The following is a 22113-nucleotide window of genomic DNA, read 5'->3' as shown; positions in this document are numbered from 1 at the left end:
ATCTGCAGGCTAAAAATAAGCCCATGCGGCAATAGCCTAAGGACACATAGAAAGCCAGGAATAACATTTTTACCAGCTTTATCTACATTACTATTGCCACCGTAGTGTAAACAATGCTTCTGTTATCTGCTGTGCAAATGGGTGCCCTACAGCCCTACAAGAACTTGAATAGCTGCCCCATGGCTACATTGTAAACTTATTTATACAAACTGTAGTAGTATTAGCATATTTATACAAACAGTTTATATAAATAAGGTAACACTACCACAGTTTCAACCAATTCAAGGTAATAGCACATCAACCTTAAATGCCTTGTGCAAAATGCAAAAGCCTTTTGTTTTTAGTGTTATTGAGTCTTTAATGAGAAAGAAAAATTCCCACTGTGCTTGAAGCATATTACAGACCCTTGCTAAATGAGCTAACTCCTTTTAGTGAACCTTACAATATACATATACATGAACTGGCAACAGTAACAGAAAAAGATACACATAAATAAACATATTTTCCAGAAATGCATATGGATAATGTACATTTGGTTCTGGCCTTTTAAGCAATAAGCTACTGATTTTGATAAACTAATGTTTCTGCCTATCTTAATCTAGCCTGTGGGTATGCAAACTAAAGCATATAATAAAATGTACCAGTGACACAATAAATAAAAACAATAGCATTTCTGACTACAATACTGAATAAAAATAATGTCCTGAAAGTTAATTGCAAACTTCACGGCCTTGATAAGCAACCAGTATCAGCCAAGAAAATTGTATATTGGAACACAGATATATTCAGATATTGCTGCTCTTGCTGACATGGCCTAATCTTGATAGCTACATTTGAAAGTGCAGCCATATTTGTGATATCACAGAACTATTATGCCTCTGTTAGATGTGAGCTGTGGCTTCATCTGTTCTGGAATGCACACCTTGAGTTGAGCCAGGAAATGCCTACTGGTTGCTTGCCAAAGCAGGAAAACAACTACCAACTTGGTGCCTTCAAAAATATTAGAATATAAAAGTTACATTATACTGTCAATAGTGAACACATTGATTCGAGCCAGGAAGTCCCTACCCACTGCCAAAGCAGAAGAGCAACTAGTTACTTGTCTAACAATGTGCCTTGCTAGCTTATAAGATATAAATGTTATTAAAGTGGCAGTAAAGAAGAAAATATTTAACCACAGTTGTTAATGAGCAAGTATCATGAAAATTACAAATTTTCTATCTTGTGGAAGACAATATCTATTATTTTAGATATTTATATTATTTCTAATCTATCCTGGATAGCTTTAGCATTAAAACCCTATAGCCAAGTATCTTACTGTGAAATTTCCCTTACATATCACCTTTCCCTATTGCTAAAGAGAAATTTGATAGGGACTAATGCCCAAAATGATTGTAAGACACGTTCTTCCATCATTCTGAAGGCTACCCCTGAAAAATGTAAGTGCAATGCTCAGGAAGATAACAAAACAATATATATATATATATATATATATGTATATATAGAACACAAAATGGGGAGCACACCAAAAAAGTTCTTTGCAATACCTTGGTTACTAATAGCATAGAACAGTGTCGGCACTCACAGGGTTTCACGATTGTATTAAATACGTATTAATACGATCGTGAAACCCTGTGAGTGCCGACACTGTTCTATGCTATATACAGTATATATATATATCTCAAGTGATTTAAATGCACTGGCACCCAGGTATTGTCCCTGACTTGTGGTGTGTGATCTTTCTTTGGAATAATATATCTATCTATCTATCTATCTATCTATATATATATATATATATATATATATATATAAATAAACATTATATTACTGAGCTAAAGTAGAGCTGAGTTTAGGCTAGCCAAAAGTTAGATTTGATTGTAAGTATTTCAATGTACCTCTTGGCTCAATTCTTTTCCATGTGTTAAGGCTTGCCTACTTTGAGTCGCTCCCAAATCCAGAATTAGAAATGAAATTAATATAAGAAATTAGAGAGGATTGGCAGCAATGAGACTTAGCAATAATTATCCACATTATGTGAGTCAGGAATAATGAAGTGTCCTTGCTGAAAGTCAAAAAGTTGGCAAATGGGTATTTTAATCCTGCAGATATCCAAGGATCTTCTACTATACTGACTTGCATCCCACCAGCTCCAAGCATGTCCCTAAAACTGTGCTGGATGCTGAGAGTTGTAGTTCAGCTAGGAAGACAGTGATATTCTTTATCTCATCTCAGTTTACTTTATTTCCTCTCTAGTCACTGTTCAGGGAACCAATTTTGTTCTAAGTTTACAATTTTTTTTGTAAGAGTCTGAACGGAGGAGAAGTATTTACTTGTATTTATTTTGCCTAGTGTAGTGTTTCACCTGGCTGTTAGTAACAAGTATTCTACCCTCCAGGGGGATGCAACTGTCTGTCTGATTCCTGGCACTTACTGTAACTCCTTTTCTACTTGCTTGTTTTCGTAATGGAAGTGCTGCAGTCTGCTCAGAGACAAATACAATCAGATTATATCCACATACACTGCTGTAATCTCTTTATATTATTGCACATATTTACAAATTCTCCAGTGATTTGTTCTTTAAATGTGTTTGTCTCTATCAGAATGAGTTCTGCATCCACAAGAAATGCATCGAACATAGGAAGCTGATTTTAAAGAGTAGTTCCCAACTAAGTTTTCCTAGGAGCAGTAATCCATAGTAACCCATAAGATGTTTGCTTATAAACAGGTGACCAGTGAATGCTACCTGCTGATTGCTTCCTATGGGCAAACTCAGTTACTTTTTTCACAACCCCCATTAACATGTATGCTGGAAGGGGTAGGCCACCAAGTGTGCAGAATAAAATGAAGGTTTTACAGCCCTCATCTTTATACATAGTTAATATTCCTCCCTATGGGTCTAAAAGAATGGGACCAGTTACTGGATATGGTGCTATGCAGTGAACTGTGGTGGACAGACTGGAATGGAATACACTGAACTGAAAATACCAAAACAGGATTGCTTCTTAACTTCACCTGCCAGTATTTTAGACACCAAGTTTTTCCATTGAAAATGTTGCTCTGTATTTTAATATTCAATATATTTTGCTCCGAGAAGACAATGATTTACATCTATACATACCAGTGTATATAGATCTATACATGCCAGTGTATACATCTATACATACCAGTGGGAGTTGCCATATTGCTTGCCATAGCTGAAGCAAAATTAAATATTATCCGTTGGCAGATGTAGAAAGAGCAGGCGAAACTTCAGCATATCATAAACACACACAAAAGTGAATTTACAGTTGCAGTAAATTGTTAAAGTACAAAATTCAGATGCAAATTGCCATGCTTTTTACCCACAATGCAGCATTTCTTCCCAGAATTCCAGCAGACTTGTAGACTCAATCTACGTAACACCCACAATGCAAAATACCTTTTACTATCTTCCACTGGACACTGTTTACCCTCCAATTGGGTTGGAATGGCATCACTTTTGCCAACCAGATTAATAATAGCATTAGAGATTAGATTCAATTGGCACAAGTCAGTTGCAGTTATTGATGCAACCTGCTATGGGTAACCCCCAAAGTAATTTTAGGGTTACCTTGTATCAGTGCATGCTCTTTTGAGTAAATCATTACAGCATGCTGAAAGTGCTTGCTCACAGCAGATTCTGAATTGAGTCAATATGAGCTCAATTTATATAGCAATTTGAGCATGTGTTTATAAATGAGCCTTACAATATACATAGGGTTTGTTTTCTTTTTCGTTCACTTCCAATAAATAAAAATAATATATTTCAGTGTATTTCTTTCCTTTTTTTTTTTTTTTTTTTTTAAAGTGTTATACTGTTTCCACAGGCTGTAAATGTAGATAAATTATACATTCTCTTAAGTAGTATCCTTTTCCTACCAGACTACAGCATACAAAGTACACTGTATTCTGTACCTCTATTATTAAATAGGTCCTGGGCTGGCATTGAACAATAGACAAACGACTATATAGAATGCTTGTTGGAGAAACCTTCACCAGCTTGCTCTGTGAGGCCACATTACCATGTAAGGTAATATTTAAATAAATACACTGGTAATGCAGGTGTTAAGAAAAGTAGGCATACATCATCTGGAAAGGGGGGGGGGGATAGAAGTGTGTCTCCTTGAAACCTGAGCTATATCATTCTGATTATACTAGAACACATTTGGGTCTTGTAGTTGTCACTTAAATGTTTCTCTTATCTAAACTGCTATACAAACTATCTTTAGAACATCGGCATTCACTGAGTTAACCCAATATTATCTATGGGTTTAACAAAAAGAGAACAGGCATTTGGTATCTGTACAATAAGATCATGGAAAATTCTATATGGGCTACCTCCAAAAGGTAAAGTAAAAGCTCCCATCTGTTAAACAGTATATACAGTGTAAGTAAATTGTTTTACTTTCACTGATGACAGTTTTCTACATACAAACGAGCTGGCAAGGGGCCAGGGAAGTTACATATCAGGAAAGGAAAAATGGTTTTGGTGCCATTTTCCTCTCCTTGCTAAGAGAGGGTTGTTTAAAATGTTATGATTAAATGTGCCTGCTAAAGAAATAGCTCTATTTTTTAAGATATCCTGGGGAAAAAAACAGTTTTAGCACTCACTGCAAAGTTTCATTTGTTTCTCATACTCGCTCATAGGTTATAGCAGATGGTGTGGCAAGCCTATGTGACCATACAAGCTTTTGTGCTATTTATTTGTACACTGTTGCAGAACGCAGGTAAGAATTCAGAGAATCTAGACCCATTGTATGGGTGTCTATTAGCAACTAAGAGACTGACTTAATGTCATGCTGGGCAAATGGGCTTCTTATTATGTCTGGACTGTGTACAGGGCTGGGGGGAGTGGTAATTTGAAAGCATGAAAGAGACAAATAAAGGCAAGTCAATTATACTCTGAACTGAAGCTGAATATAAAACTATATGGCACCTGAATATCCCTTTAGTAAGCATAAATAAAGTAAGATCATATCTGAAACTTCAGTTACTTTAGATGAGAGGTGTTAGTAAAGGAGAAATAAATGAACAGGGTTTATAGTAAAATACAATATACAAGCATATACAAGGAGAACGAAAAGGTTAACAGTACTATAACAAAAAGATTGTGTTTTTCTGATAAGATCCCTAAGATCATGATCCCTTTGGGTTTTAACTATAATGACTTTCTCTTATTTTGAACAAGTTTTAATTTTGGTGTAACCTTACTGTAACAGTCGTTATCAGTGACCTTGAGAAGGTCGTTTTCTCCCAAGCATATTAATTTGGGAGTGGTTAAAGCATTCCTTTTGATTGCTATACCTATAAGCAGCAAAGCTTTTTCTGAACTACGATGTCAACCCAGCAAATATTTCCTGAAGAATAAAGAAAGACACTCCGTTCATGAAAAAGTAAAGCAACACTAACGTGAGAGACTTGACTGATGCATACAAAGTGACTGTGCAAATAAATGGATGCGGCTTAATGCAGTTAATATACTCTGAAATCCTGAAACCCTGTGTTAAGATTATGCTATGCCCTGCTTTATATAATGTCCTGCTTTATACTATGCCCTGCTTTGCTGTAGTAAGTTGATATATCCAATATACCTGGAACCTGAATGGAAAATCTAGTTAGCAAGCCCAAATAAAAGATTCACTCTTTAGAGTAATGGCATGTGAATATGCTGCATGTACCCCTATTATTTTTACTCAGCAGCACTGGTGTACTGGCACTGAAACAAAAGGTCGTAAATTCCAGGCCTCCATTAGTAGAGTTGACCTCCCTGCAAACCTCACAACTGGCTACAGGCATCTAACATCCATCACCGTTCCCAAAACATAAGCTTTCAGGCACGGCCAGCTGCTTCAGACTTTCTGACATACACACAGATTATATTTTATTCTTTTAGATATAAAATAAAGTTTTTGTCCTGTGAATGATACTCTGAGGACTCTTTGCTAAGTTTTGCAACAGTTTGGTGTTTTCAAAAAAAAATAGATTTCATACACTGCGGCAATTCAATCCTAAGAAAATACATTTCCTACGTTTCAGTGCAGTTGTCATCATTATTCTGAACTGAGACATTATGGACAAAAAAAAAAAAGGGAAGAGAGTCAGCTGAAGAGAGTGGAAGGAATTAAGATGGCATGCCTCGTCTATATTTTAGAAATAAATATATTGTAATGACTTATCTCATAACAAAGCTTGCCCCTTTTCAATAAGCCTTACCAGCTACTCAGATGCTTGTGTAATACTGCACCAGACCATGAAATGTTAACTGCTGACTGCTAATGCTGTTGCCTACTAGACTAGGGTCAAATTTTACCCATTTCATCACGATAAAAAGACAACCCATAGTATGGAGAAAATGTCTGCCAAGCAACCATGCATCAGTTACAAATAATATTTGTCTAATATTTGTCTAATTTGGCAAATCATTGGTACTACTAACTTAATAGTGCAAAATAAGTTAATATATGTTAAACAAATATCCACTGCTATCAGAAGGGACTCCTTCAAGAATATATAGTGGCTCTTGCTGAGTAAAGCAAGGATTTTCCCATATCTGAGGAATACATCATTTGAAAATGTATTGCTACACAATGCACATAAATTGTTAAATGAATACTGATTACTGCCTTCAACCTTATTCCTACTATACCCTCTTCTTCTCCCGCATTGGCACATGTCCCTATTCCCATTTTCCCATATGTATTCCCTTCTTCCTACACAAATGTGTTACATTTAAACTGTCTCCCCCTTCCTTATTCCTTTTAATACTCTAGTATTTCTTTTAATTTATTTCATTTATCCTATTAACACCTTTTGTATTTTTATACCTTATCAAGCTAACTTGATTTGCAGACACACCCACACATGCTAGGCAAAACTAAGGAAAGCAGAAAATGTTCTATATTAGCCCTGTATGAGTGGTGCATTATAATGAGAGCAAACAATTTCATATATAATATAGAACAGTTTGCATAACATATATAACTATGTATAGATATGTCTAACAAATACAATTGGTTTGCACAGGATTTAAACCACTGACACGGATAAGCAATAAATTACTCCCCCCAAAAAGAGATCGCTTTACTGTGTCTAAATAACTGGCACTGAGTAAAATGAAAAAGTGTAATATACATGCCAGCATTACGAACCCTAAAAATCAATGTGCTAACTGCAAATGAGTGCTCTTGTAGGAATGGTTAACAAATATAATAAAGTATTTGCTTCCTTCAGTTAAGAATGACAAGTATATATTTATAAAAAATATTCACGTTTATGGAATTCAGATCGGATGCACTGGATCAAGGAGTCCAGATATTTACGAAAACATAAAAAAGCTGAACCTCAGCCACTGCAGCCAAGTGCAGCTATGCCATCCAGCAAGAAAACTGCATGTCTCTTGATAGACAGCAAATGCATTACTGAAATAATGGTGCATTTATACTGCATGCCCCAAATGACTGCACTGCATTGTTTCTGAAAAGTATTCTGGCAAAGCACAGAATAATTTCAGATTCTTTATTTTTTTGAAGGACAAAATTATTTTGAAAGCCATCTTTGTTTTTTTCACAACCCATAGGTTTTTAAGATTACTGGGAAACATATAAATGCAGTCCTATTGCATCTGTTCATTGAAGTGTAAATATTATAACTAAAATGTATTTAAAAAAATAGATTTCGCGTAAATACCCCTATTAATAAATGACAGTTTGTTCTCTTATTGCAAATCCATTAACAGCACAAGAACTGCATTAGTGATGTACTCTGCTGTGGATTTTACATGACCATTTCTGAATATTGCATATACTGAATAGGAGCAAAACCAAGGCACAAGGAAAATTAAGACGTTTTTAATAAAAGTCAAGCTAAGCTTAAAACAACTATAAGTAAAAATCCAGAACAGTGGAAACATGCTCCACAAGAATTCACTGAAGCTTAAACAAGACTGAAGCTTGTTGGAAGAGAATTTACAGGCAATGGGCTCTTAAGCAATCTCTTTCCATGGCATCACATTGCCTTAGTAGATTTGTAGTGCAGAAGCCTGCTGTGTAGGTCATAGACTTAAAAACAAAATAGTCTGCCGTGCTTTGAGTGCTGAATTACTTACCATTCCTAAGGAACCACCCCTCCAGTTAGTTTATTTTTTATGATTAAAGGTGAAATGTCAAGAAAGGAGGCTTCCTACAAAAGTGCATGGTAGATGCTGACAAAGAACATTAAGAAGACTTTAAAACTTTTGTAAGATGTCTTTAAACTTCTCTCATCCATTGTGGTTAAAGCAAAATAACCACAACAGAGAAAACATGAACAATTTTAGGGTATTCCTTAATGCAAGGGTATTCCATATTGCCCTCCACAGCACCCAGCAAAACCATTGAAGAAAAATACTAAAAACATATTACATGTTGTCCCTAATGGCTAGACCACTACATTAATAAGCGGCATGGAGACCTATGGAGATGTATTGCCCTGCTAAGCAATACTAGAGATGCACATACAAATATCTGTATAGGAATCCAGCACATTCAGTTTACACTAATACTACTTTTTCTTATATATTATCAAACAGTTACCTGAACTCCAAGCACATACTTTCACCCCTTGCACATTCAGCTGCCTCCACCTAGCCGGTAATGGCTTCTAGTGACTTTCCTGAATCTAGCCACCTTCAAATTGCTGCTTTCAATATGTTTTCACTCAACGGCCTGATATTCAACTAACCTTTTGAAGGGAATTCAATATGTAAATGCTCCATCTACGCACTTTTACAAATAGGCTGCCCTGGCAGTTTGAACAACGAAAAAAAAAAATCAACAAAAGAAACCCATGTAAGCATACTTGACCTCATTGCCTAACGTCTATCAGGAAAAAGTCATGCTTGGTCGATTTCGAATTTGTGAAACTGACACTCAAAATTGTACGGTGCATCTTCGATTTGTGTCTTCCAGTTGCTGACCATACTCTAGCTGTAGATCTAGGCTGCTCATTCTCGCTAAAACCCACTCAGCCCCTCGACAGCTAATTTCACTGTATCATCAATCTCTGTAGTTTACTATGGTTGTTTGAATTTGCTTAGCTCACTTCCATTAACCCATTCACAGGTGCGAGAAATTGGAAGAAAATGCCAGAAACATGAACTGTGTGTGGTGGAGAAACTGCTTAGGGCTTTGAAAATGAGACCTAGGTACTCCTCTGCCTAATTGCAAAGGTAAGGCAAAAGTCCTTAGTCAGAAAGGAGGATACTCTGTGTTATACATTCTTTCCTCATTAATACCCTTAGCAGAATTCTTCTCTGCAAAGGAAACATGCATGTGTGCTGTAAGGCTAAGCATATGTTTAGCAATATTCAGCTAGAGTTTATACCTGCCCCTAGTGGCTTCACATACAGCAACAGATCTAAAGGCATCCTTCTGCCATCATTTTGACTCAATATGTACAGATATATATGTGACAAAATATACATGACTGTGTCCATAGTGTAGGATTAAGAAAATAACTTTTAGGAAACTATAAATTTGTTAGTATACTGTATTGATGAAAAGGTGGTAGAACACCAAAAGAGAAAGCTTATCTCCCAGCGGTCGATCTTCTGAACTTCCTAAGGATTTTTAGATTAACATTTTCACTTTTTTCTAATATAACCTTTAACATTTTAATAACCATCAGTTAAGCATGCCATTAAAGGTGCACCATCCTTTCTATCAAGGGTGACATCTCACCATATTACCACATTTGTAAAAAAATCCATCCATAAAAAAAAGATGCTGCTATAAAATGTTAAATATAACAGAATAATTACAGTGGTTTCTTTTTCAACTACCAAGATCAATGACACTGAGAAACCCCAATGTATATGCAGCCAAAAAAATTTCATGTTCAGTCACAAAAATGTCAGCAAGTTAAGAAACCATTGTACTTTGCCGCATAACAGGTTGGTGCCCTTTAACAGATCAAGATTGGTTGCCACTGCCAAGGTAGTTTCCTTGCAAGAATGGCCTATTAATAAACTCAAAAATCTATAAAAAAAACTTTTTAGCATGTTGCACTTCAAGCCCGTGATTTCAAATGTTGCGCAAGGCTGTCTTCTAGCCCAGCCTGAAATCCTTGGAACTGACAGCCCTGTAATAATAAAGGACAGCGCGTTCCTATGAATTAGGAAACTTGAAGAAGTTCTAAAGAAGCAATGAAGTGCATGTATAAGCCTACTGAACGGGGGCAGGTGTTGTTTGTGCTGGAATTTCATTTTCAGTCTAGGCTAAATGTGTCCTCTCACTCCTCTTCTCCACTCCCAGTATGCCAGCCCCCCCCCATACCAAAGCCACTGGCTAAACTAAAATTGGAAAATTTAAGTTGTGAAAAAGTCACTAATATAATATCCAGCCCCCCCTTCCTTTCCAGCCTCACCCTATCATATTCAATAAAATAAAAGCTGTATAGGCTTGCTTCTCAGAAAATCCCTCGCCGGCACATTTACAGCTTTTAGCAATTTTAACTGGGCACAATTTGACAGCTGAATTTATGAAACTGCCCAACCTGTCAATTTCACACTTAAAAAATACAATAATAGCAGCTCCCTTGGGATGGAAATTTCAAGCAAACTGTCACAAAACCGCTTGCTTAGAGTCTATATATTTGTGTTGGGTGAGGAATAGCGATTTACCTTTTTTTTTTATCTCACTTACTGGTATTTGCACAAAACAGGGAATCATGAAACTCATTGCTCCAGCTCAGTCTACCATGTTATTCTCTTGCTGCTTCTCTGCTGACATGTTCTGCTATCCTTTGCAATAAGATTGAACAAGGTGGAAAAACTTCCTACTGAGCAATTCTAGCAAAAGGTGTTGGGCTTGTAATGTGCTTATAACTGGCTGAGGGGAAATGTTATTAAGGAGAAAGTGGGAAAATGCCAGACATTTCTCTCCAGTACTCCAGTTGCTCTGATCCCAGCCTGCCCAGGCACAGAAGGTACCATAAATTTTATTTAAGAGCTACAGGGAACATTTTGCAGGCAATGCAATCTAAGGAAAAACACCATGCATTCCAAAGCTTCATTTAAATACCAAGGAATCTGGAATCCAGCCATCCAAAAGCTCTGAAATACGGCAATATCGTTACCCGGAGTGTTCTCTTTAAACAAACAATTCTTCCTTTTGGGCTGATTTGTTATTTCTCTGCAATTTCTCTCCAAAGTCCTTTAGCTTCATGCAAAACAAATCCATGTTTTTAATAGTGCAACAAATTAAGGAATGTCCTCTTACCCTGAAATCCCAGTTGCCAAGCATTCTAGGTAATATAGTTCCCATGCCTGTTATAAAGGCTTTTATGTAAAAAATATAGAAGCGGGAAAGAAGTCATAAAATAACTTGCGGTGTACATAAAATTCAGTTTGCCAGTTTAACCCTATAGGTGCCATGTAGGACCTAGAAAGGTGCACCTACCTGGCAGTGACAAGGTTATTCTCCTTAGAACTGTGAGAGATGGATACATAAAACATTATATTCTCTCCCAAGCATTAGAATTTTAGAGCAAGACGTGAAACTGGTCGAAACATTATAAGATGACTCTGAATGCACAATGTTAGGTTCTGTATGCGCTAAAAAGAGATTCTAAAACAATGAAAAACTCTTTTGACGGGCAAATATCGTGGATGCTCTGACAGAGCTGGCGAAGCAGAAAGGACAAGCAGACATTGGACAAGACAAGTTTAAACTCCTTCGTCTGTATATTTATCCACAGCACGGTGACATATGGTGGGCTTCACACAATGCTGTAATGACAAAATCACAATGCCACTGAGAATATCACAGGAAACCTCAGTGCACTGCAACCGACATGAGCATCACAGGCAATGTGCATATGGCACTGTATTCATTCTAAAGAGCAGGGCAGAGGGGGAAATGTGCTCAAAGCTTTAATGAAACACACACGCACATATATATATATATATATATATATATATATCTTTATACATGAATGTGAATATAATATATGCTATAATATATAGGATATCATTAAATCTCTGATGACAGTGCTTGTTCTTTTGATCACCAGTGTATGGAGTAAAACTGTTGAATATGTTTTCTCTGCAAATTCACACTAATAAGCCATATGCCAACTGTTTTATGCACACAAGGTACCAGGGGTGACCTACATAAGGTATTGCCGCTTCAGCCCACATTCTTTAGGAAAGGCACGGTGGGACACAACTCCCTTTCATCTTGTTAACCCTTTACTAACAAGGTAGATTCTGAGTTTATAATAGTAATAGTAAGTCTCAGCATCCTACGTAATTGTTTGCATATGTACTTATACATATGAAGCCTTTTGTCTCCCCCCTCCCCTTCTCTAATTGACTTGTGGGAAAACCAGAATTTCACTGAAACACACATTTAGCTGGTAGCTTGGGTCTGTTTCCCATTGTGCCAAGCCGGACGTGCCCTTGCAAGGTTCCTGCCATCATCTACTTTCCAGCTAAGGTAAATGATGAGGAAAGTGACCTGAACCCCTCCAGCTGTTGTTTGGAACTTCAGTTCTCTGCATCCCCTTGCAGCCATATGCCCTGTGAAAAACTTAGAGTTATAGTTCAACCAAGAGCTGAGGGGCAGCAGGTTGGGCGAGTGTAGGTATAAGTAGGCGTGCCAGCCATGAATCCCCCACCCCCAGTACTGTAGATAGAGTGAGGAGAAGTAGTGAAAGGGTTAGTTAGCTGTACCTGTGCATGCTATGCCTCCTGATCTCTCCCGCTCCCAGAGGTTTAATCCAGGGCAGCAGGGGGGCCGCTTGCGATCACCGCTTGGATGTGAGGCTCGTCCTGTGTCTCTGTCCGGCCAAGTGATGAATGAATCCAACACACATGCACAGGAGGCAGCGCTCACACGCACAGCGGAGGGGTGCCCTTCCTTATGCAAAGCCCCTCTTGTTCTCTCTTTGCGATACTACTCACCATATCCCAACTCCCACCGAGCCGGAGGGGTGTGGGGGGGGGGGCAAAAACTGCCACAAGTAATCCGGAGAAACAATAGTAACCAGGAGCTAGGTTTTGGGGATGGAGGAAGGTGATTGCTGTTTTTGTGCAGTAAGGATAGAGTGCTAGCAGTGTTCCTCTTGCTGGGTGATTGCTCCTATGTTAAAATCCTCTTATGTGTGGGAAGATCAGTCAGACTGATAAGCTTGCATGTTGCTCACGCTGTGCAGTTGGTACACACACACACATAGCAAGCAGGCAAGTATCCCGTGTGTGGAACAGGAGTCAGGGTGCTGAGCCGGCCGCTGCTGAGTGATCCTTGCTGGGTCAGGGTGTTTGGGTGCATGTCTGGGTTACACGGAAAGGTTCATCCTGCCAGGCTGCGCTGCTGAGGCTGCTGTAGCACCTCTCTCTCTTGTCTCTGGCTCCTGGGCGGGCACACACATACACACAGACACCACAAGCTGCTGCCAGCCACCAACCCCTCCTCCTCCACACAAACTGACAGCCTCCTGGCCTATCAGAGGGGTGGGCAAAGGAACCCAGAGACCCACTGACATGGGCTGCCAATCCCAGCCTGTAAGTAATCTGCCCCCTCCCCCTTACACACTCACTCGCACATTCCCAATATTCACTCGTGTTCCACACATTCCTCGCTAACTTCTCCCTGTTGCACAAGGCGGCACATGCATTCTTTTGTCTGCTGCGCTCACTTTCTTACATTCCACATTCCCTTGTTTTCGCCTCATTCATAGTCTTGCTCTACGCATGCTAAAGCATCTCAGTTGTTCCTCACAGCGCATATCTACTAGCCTTGTTTCTCCAGCTGTCTCTGAACTACAACTGGTTAACGCGGGATGCTGGGAGATGTAGTGAAACATCTGGAGTGCCCAGACGTTAATGATTTCCGCTGCTTTTCAGCATTCACTTGTCTAATCCAGGAGTAGGTGATAAAAAGTTGCTATGTCCTTCCAGCAACATACAAGTTGTTTATTGCTTTTGGCAGTGATTGCTACAAGAAACCACTGCATACTAACTCTCAACTGTCAGTCAGTATGGAAAAGTTGTCCTAATCCTTTTACCTATATTGCTTCTTTATTGTGGTCCCACTGTTACTACAGTAAACAAATGTTCCTTTGTTTTATCTTTTCCCAAGGTTTTAATATACCGACAATCTCTTACCGTCACAATTTTTGAATAAAGATTTTTTTCATACCGGATATAAGTATGTTAATCAGTCCCAAGTTGCTTTTTCACTCTTTAGGGCAGTGGCGGGGAGATTAGTTGCCCCGCGACAAATCTTCATTACCGCGGGCAACTAATCTCCCTGCAATGCCATCCCACCGGCAACAATTTAAATCGCCGGTGGGATGGCTTACGCGTTGCTACAATTTCCCCGAAGTCGTCCGAAGTTTCCTTAAGAGGCAACTAAGGGAAATCGTAGCGACGTTTATGCCATCCCACCGGCGATTTACATTGTTGCCGGTGGGATGGCATTGCGGGGAGATTAGTCGCCCGTGGTAATGAAGATTAGTCGCCCCTGGCATTGCGGGGAGATTAGTTGCCCGCGGTAATGAAGATTTGTCGCGGGGCGACTAATCTCCCCGTGTGCCACTGCCCTTAGAGGCATCTTTTAGGGCTGTGACAGACAGGGAGATTAGTTGCCGCGCGACAAATCTTCCTTGTCGCGGGCGACTATTCCCCCCGAAAAAGCCATCCCACCGTCAACAATGTATATCGCCAGTGGGATGGCATACGCGTTGCTTCGAATGAATCGCCATTGGGATGGCATACACGGCAACTTCGCCGTGCCGCGTATGCCATCCCACCGGCGATTTACATTCTAGCCAGTGGGATGGCATATCGGGGAGATTAGTCACCACGCGTGTGTCTGTCACAGCCCTTAGGGGAAAGACACGGAGCTACTTCGTAGCAGCTACTTGTCACGGCTACTAAACAACAGAAAATACCCTGCCATAAACAAAACTGAGAATTACCTCTAAGGGCTCTGGCACACTGGGAGACTAGTTGCCCGCGACAAACCTCCCTAGTCTCCCAGTGTGCCAGAGCCCTTAGAGGTAATTCTCAGTAAATGATCAGCATTGTCTATTTTAGTACCTGTGACAAGTAGCTGTTATTAGTTGCTCCGTGTGTCTTCACGCTTAAGGTGACCATACTCGGGCCGATTCGGCAGCTTATCAGCCCGTGTAGGGGCAGAAACGACGGCCATACCTGACCGATATCTGGCCTGAAATTGGCCAGATATCAATTGGGCAGGTTAAAAGTCGAACCGAATGCCCCATTGCCGCCATTATAATTCGATCGTTTGGCCCCAGGGCCAAACGATCGAATTAGCCTACATGTTCCCCGATAACACCCACCCGTAGGCAAGAGAGCGAATCTTCACGTGTATGGGCACATTTACTCATTCATTACTGATATTTATGATTTCAGACAAATTTAGTTCAGCTTCTTTGTATGTACTACAGCATCATCAATTAAATTCTTGCACTGAACGGAGCATTCCTTTGTGCTGTTCGTAGCTAGCCCCAAACTTATGTGTGCAGATTAGTCCACTTGCATATGGCTGCTGCCCCCCTTACCATGTACTGCAGCCCAATGCAACTAATCTACAGTGCCACAGCTTGCTCTATGCAAACACATGGTCATCAACAAAGGAATGGTGGTTCAGATGGGCTTAAGCTGGCCATATATGATATTCAGTGCATGTATGGCAGAATATTGCAAAAGTCTTGGATATCAGTCGTCTCGTCAATTGGGTGGGACAAAGGCTGGTTTAGGGTTGAATCGTCACATAGAGGTAGAATTCCTATTGTTTCTACCTCTATATCTAACGATTCAGCCATGAACATCAATGGAGGGAATGAGCAATCTTTCCTGCGACCAATGGTTGCAGAAAAGATCATAATTGGTACGTGTATGGGCACCTTTAGATAGAAGGTAACCTACAAGGAAAAGCATACTTACACCAAGCTGCTTTAAGATGGCCATACACGAACCGATACAACTGTACAAAACCTAGTTTTGCCTGATTTTCCGACCATGTGTGGGCTCCGTATTATCGTCTAAATAATTTGGGCACCATGGCGATTGGTCGTTTATACGATCGGCCAAGTTAGAAAATTTCAGTCGGATAACTATAAAATCTGCACATGTATTGTGTATCGGAAGCTGTCCTTGGGGGACCTACAATGTCACTTTCGTACGATTAGTGTCTGCCAACTATTTCATGTTTAGAACATCCTCTGATTGTATTGTAAGGGCTTTATCCTACAATTTCAGTCTGAATGTTAGTTTTAGATCTTTGCATTTTAATGTACGATCGATATCTGAACGTTCGCCGTAAGAAGACTAAAACCTGGACATGTATGGTCACCTTTACATGGGAACATGTATAACCAGCCCTGCTTAAGAGATAAACTAGCAGAGAACAAAACTGGACTTTATTACTATTATTAACATCCAATATTTATACAGCACCAACAGAGCTCATTCACATAACTTTCTTTTCCAGAAGAGCTTACAATCTAAGGTCCTTCACACTAGGGCAAATTTTATCAGGCCTTTAGCATGTGGGAGCCAGGAGCAATTATGTGCCCCTGCTGCTCTGAGGGGACCTTTCAATGCTGCTCCCCTTCCTTCAGCGCAGGTTGAGGGGGTGTTGTATCCCTAGTGCAGGAAATTCAGCTCTTAGGGCAAAGAGTGATTCGGCAGTTTATCTGCCTGTGTATGGGCACCCCCAACGGGCCTACCTGACTGATATTTGGCCTAAAATTGGGCAGATCTCGATCAGCAAGTTTAATTTTCCGTCAAAAAGGGGGCCGCATTGGATTGTTGATGTGGTCCTCGGCCGATGGCGCCTATACCCGCCAGTGTAATTCGATCGTTTGGCCCTAGTCCCATATCACCCACCTTTAGGTGGGCATATTAGGAGAAGATCTGGTTGTTTTGCGAAGTTGCCAAAATGAGTGTTTATTTGCCACTCACCTTAGAGCAAAGACACACAGGGCGATTAGTCGCCGCAACACTTAATTAATGCAGTCGCGACGACTTCCCACACATAGAACTGTATTGCGTTGTTGCGACGAATCGTGCGCGCAAATCAGAGTACCCTGAGGAAACCCACAAAGGCACTTGCAGATAGTGTCCTGCCTGGATTTGAAGCCAAGACCCCAGCTTTTCATAATTACATAGGGTTGAAAAAAGTCCATCAAGCTCAACCCTTCCAAGTAAACCCAGCACACACAAACCTATACTTACCTATCTAAACACTCACATTCATAAACTATATTTACAAACATTAATACTAACTGTAGATATTAGTATCACAATAGCCTTGGATACTATGCTTGTTCAAGAACTCATCCAGGCCCCTCTTAAAGGCATTAACAGAATCTGCCATTCTAACATCACTAGGAAGGGCATTCCACAACCTCACTGCCCTCACCGTGAAAAACCACCTACGCTGCTTCAAATGGAAGCTCCGTTCCTCTAATCTAAAGGGGTGGCCTCTGGTGCATTTTCTTAAATACAGTTGCTTACAGCTAAGTATTATTATGCTCATTTATTAAAGGGATGAAATGGCACAAACTACCCACTACAATATGGGCCCATTTGATTCAATTATGCCCAGTTTGCAGGAAAGCTTTAAATACTAAGCAGTTACAGATATGGGCCTATATGCAGGCAGCAGCCACATAAATAATTACAGTAATCGTTTCCTCCTTACTTTGGTGGTATGCGTGCACGCTACATATACACTATTAATCATTACTGACACTTTCCCCAGCAGCTTGTCCGTCTTTTCTATGTGCAGTTGTTGGTGGGTACATTATTTCAAGTAATATAAAGGTATTTCTTTCTTTCTTTCTCCCTCTTAGTAGTATACCATCTGCCTGTGTCTCACACCTATCCAGCTTTAAAGGGAAACTATATCTCTGTAAAAATATAAAAACAACCCATATTTAAAACACTGGTTCATATACTATAAACAAAGCATTTTCGCTAGTAGTATGTGCAATCAGATAATTCCATATAGGAAAACTGCAATTTTAAGTACTAAGGTACTTCCTCCCCGGCTCAAATGATTCACTGTGCTTACACACATACATGTTAGGCTACATCCTCCAGTTAATGGACAGAGCTCCATCTTTTACTCCCACACTTCCTCCTGTTACTGTGAGAATCTGCATTATTTCCTGTCAGGTAATCAGAAAGGGACACACAGAACATCACATGATGGTGGCTAAATGTATATGCCAATTTGATAAGATTCTTTTACAGGTCACTGTATAATGATCTTTTCATACTGTTGTTCTGGTAGTTTCCCTTTAACACTTTTACTTTAATACTGGATTTTTTTTTTTGTTTGTTAGGAGTTAGGACTTGTTGTTGCAGCCTTTGCTCTTTATTTCTTTATTTCAGTTATCAGGTCCACGTTTATGACTTTTTTCCTGATCCACGTCCAGCTCACTAACAATGTTTTCATATATTATTTTGTGTGCTGACAGCTGGAACATCCTACAATCTACTCATACAGAATATTCAGAATATACTGTCCAGGCTGGAAAGAGTTGGCAGAGGTAGAGCTGTTTATACATAAGCCTAATGGCAGAAAGTGCTGAAGTGTGGTGCTTGGAGATATCATGGGGCAGAAGAGTCATTCATTATGTTTTTAAGTGTTGGAAGTGTGTTACTTGTTGGACCCACATTTATCTACAGTGGGAAAATGGTTCTGTTCTATATATATATACAGATATAGATATAGAAACATACAAATACACATATGTAGGCCTTGTGTAAAGCAAATAATTCTTTGATTTCCTTGTAAAAATGGTGTGGTAATGCATTTACAAAAAGACCCCTTATCCGGAACACCCTTATCCTGAGCATTCTGGATTATAGATCTTATACCTGTATGTATGTACTGTATATATAAATATATATATATATAGTCCAGGTCGACCTGGTGGTCAGGCTGTATGTCCGTCCAGTGCTACCAGAACTGGTGGCCACCATCACATAAGCATGTGATAATTGCTATAGAATGGGTATATTCCAACTTCCATTCAGTCACAAGTTTCCAGTGGGGATTTTTATATACATAGCCACCAGAGGCTGACCCCAACCTGGCACAGACTCAAGGGTTCCTATATATAATTTTGGCCCTGCCCTGTACCCCAGCCTACTGAGGCTGGCCCCCATTTTCATAAATGTGTGTCTGCTATGAAGTGAACTTGATTTAAACAAATGAGAATATTTTCTATAGAAAGAGTACATGTAGGGGCACATTCATGAAAACACGAGTTCGAATCCCGAATGGGACAAATTCGGATTGGATACGATAATTTCTGAAGATCACAAATATCACGAAAATGCCTAAGAAAAAATCATATTAGTCATGATAATATTGTATTGGCGATCCTAAATTTTCGTACCGAACGATTGTAAACAGCGGGAAAACCTTTCCGACTTCTGTGCATGGTTTTGGAAGCCTCCCATAGCTCCAAATTGGCCCAAGGATAGTCACAATAACAAAGCTTTAATGAATCTGAACGTTTCGTACTCGGCGTGCCAATACGATTTTGTTGCACAAATGTTGTTGCAAAGTACGAAAAAGTTGCGCAAGGTACGAAAAAGTAGCCGAAAATACGCTCGGAGCGTTCGTGGATTAGTAAATGTCCCCCGTAGTGTGGCATAGTAACCAGAAAAAAACAAGAGGAAAGGTACGACTATTCCAGAATGCTTTATGAGACAGATCAGATTTGGAGATCAGGGCATGTGTTCACTCAGGCTAAAACGCCAGGTAAAATCTCACCAGCTGAGAATAGGGGGTGGGGCTCGAGTAATCTTTATGTCCAGGAAGTGTGGGTAAGCTGGTTCAATTGGGAAAACTGAGAAATTTACTGATCATAGTTGTTCTAGCACAGAATAACAATTTTCTTCCAACCTATAGATACTTAATAGTGTTTATTTACCTTTTCTACATAAGCCCAACTAAATGAGCTCATGTTTAATCCAAATGAATGCCAGTTTATAAATGAATCAAAAGGACATCTAAACAAGGAGTAAATATTTGTATTGCTTTTTGTTGAACATGATATAGAATTACCTTTACAGAGCAAGTTAAGCAAATTCTAATAACACTTTTTGTATGTGTTTGTCTTGGGAATGCTAAGTATATGAGTTATATACAGAACTTTGGTAAAGAGGGGGCAAAAACATCTCCATTCCTCAGTCAATATGCAGATTCATTAAGTAGATGGTAGAAGGTGGTGTAAACTCTTGTAAAAGGAGGTTGCTCTGTAAGGTATCCAATAAAGTAGTTCTGTACACCCATGCAATTAAATATTTGGGGCTTTTTTTCTTTAAACCATGGCATGCCTTACATCCTTACAAGCCTAATACCCACTATTCTTACAGAAGGGTGCATAAAAAGTCTTTTTTTTATATACTCTGAACTACAAAACCAAGCATACATGGTAACGGCTCTGGCACACGGGGAAATTAGTCGCCCGTGAACAGGGAGTTTTGTCGCGGGCGACTAATTTCCCCGTGTGCCAGAGCCCTAAATGTATATTGCCGATCGTCAAGCAAACTGTTATGTACATCTACAGTATGTGGCATAAAATGCTGATTGCAGAATAAAAATAAAAAAGTATAAAGATACTCATAATATAGAATACAGTAAGATGTTTTACTTTATGCACCTGCTTTATTTGAAGTGTTGTTAAGCAATGCAGTGTGTTTATTATCAGTGTTAAGATAGTCATCAGCCTCATACAGTGCAGCTTTCTTGTTATCAGAGTACAGATTCCCAGGATCATTGCCTAATGTGGTGTGTTTATTATCAGTGGAAAGATACTCATCAGCTTGATAGAGGGCAACTTGTTCATTATCCATATAGAGGTAGACAGAATCATTCAGCAAGACATTTTCATTAGCAGTGCATGTACACTCAGCAAAATAATTTAGTGCAACATATTTATATTTAATGTATATATGCATATAACAATATATATCACTTTATAAACTGCATGTTCTGATGTCAGAATGTGCAGTGAAAAGAGGGGGGAGTTTGAAGGCAGCACAAATAGTGATGGGAAAGACGGAGACAGCAGCTCCAGGGGGTTAAAGATGTTAGCAGGGAAGCTGCTAACACTTCTAGATTGTATAGCTAAATATCTGGTAAACTGATATTTTTCTGTATTTGTAATCTTTCTATGAGCTAAGGGCGGCCCTGACCAAAGTTTAGACATGGAAGAAGGGCTTGAGATGAAAAAAATTAAACAACCACAGCAGCATACATTTAACAGAGCAATAAGAAGATTGATTTGATAGTTGTGCGTTATGTGTTGTGCACAGTGAACACTGCCAGCACCACACATTACTAGGCAACAATTTTTTTCTTTATAGGGTCAGCTGAACTATAGACTCTTCAACAGTAACGTGTTGGTCTTTCCATTTCCACGCCATACTTTCTGTGATGAGTTGCACTTAAAGGGTTAATACTATTAACAGTATATTGTACTTGAGCTTAACTAAGATATAACTAATCCTTATTGATGGCAAAATAATTCTATTGGGTTTAATTAATATTTTTTAGTAGAATTAAGGTATGGAGATCCAAATTATGGAAAGAACGTTTATCTGGAAAACCCCAGGTTATTCTAGATAACAGGTTCCGTATCTGTATGAGCAAATAAAATATTGTGTGCACATCTGCATATTTGAATTTATGTGGTCTAGTACTATACATACAGATATATATATCGTATATATAAGAGAGTTCACACGACAGCACCACACTCCAAAGATTGCTACTATGTAGCTGCCCCTGTGCACGGAATACCATATACTGTAGATACAAAATTAAACACAACCAGCACGAAGGGTCTTGTGGTTCAAACAAATATTAGTGTATTATAATTGCATGTACAACCGACGTTTCGGCCCCTTTTGGGACCTTTTTTCCAAAAGGGACCAAAAAAGGTCCCAAAAGGGGCCAAAACGTCGATTGTACATGCAATTATAATACACTATTATTTGTTTGAACCACAAGAGCCTTGATGCTGGTTGCGTGTGTTTGGTATATATTATGTATATATATATAT

The 22113-nt window shown here is 39.3% G+C and overlaps 1 protein-coding gene across 47 annotated transcripts in view; it reads right to left on the bottom strand.

Annotated features, from left to right (window-relative positions):
- The window catches only part of ptprd (protein tyrosine phosphatase receptor type D), a 909395-nt gene that overhangs the window by 224055 nt on the left and 663227 nt on the right, over positions 1 to 22113 (bottom strand). Inside the window, exon 1 of one of the 47 annotated variants that reach the window (XM_031895471.1) lies at positions 12728 to 13512. The exons of 45 other annotated variants lie outside the window; for them this stretch is intronic. The gene's annotated coding sequence lies outside the window, so the exon portion shown is untranslated. Of the gene's footprint in view, positions 1 to 12727; positions 13513 to 22113 lie in introns of those variants that run through there. One more of the 47 variants, NM_001375306.1, reaches the window with a different exon arrangement.

Source organism: Xenopus tropicalis, chromosome 1, assembly GCF_000004195.4.
Source record: "Xenopus tropicalis strain Nigerian chromosome 1, UCB_Xtro_10.0, whole genome shotgun sequence".
Lineage (NCBI taxonomy): Eukaryota > Metazoa > Chordata > Amphibia > Anura > Pipidae > Xenopus > Xenopus tropicalis.
The sequence above is the reverse complement of the archived record's forward strand: the minus strand, read 5'-3'. Positions and strand labels throughout refer to the sequence as shown.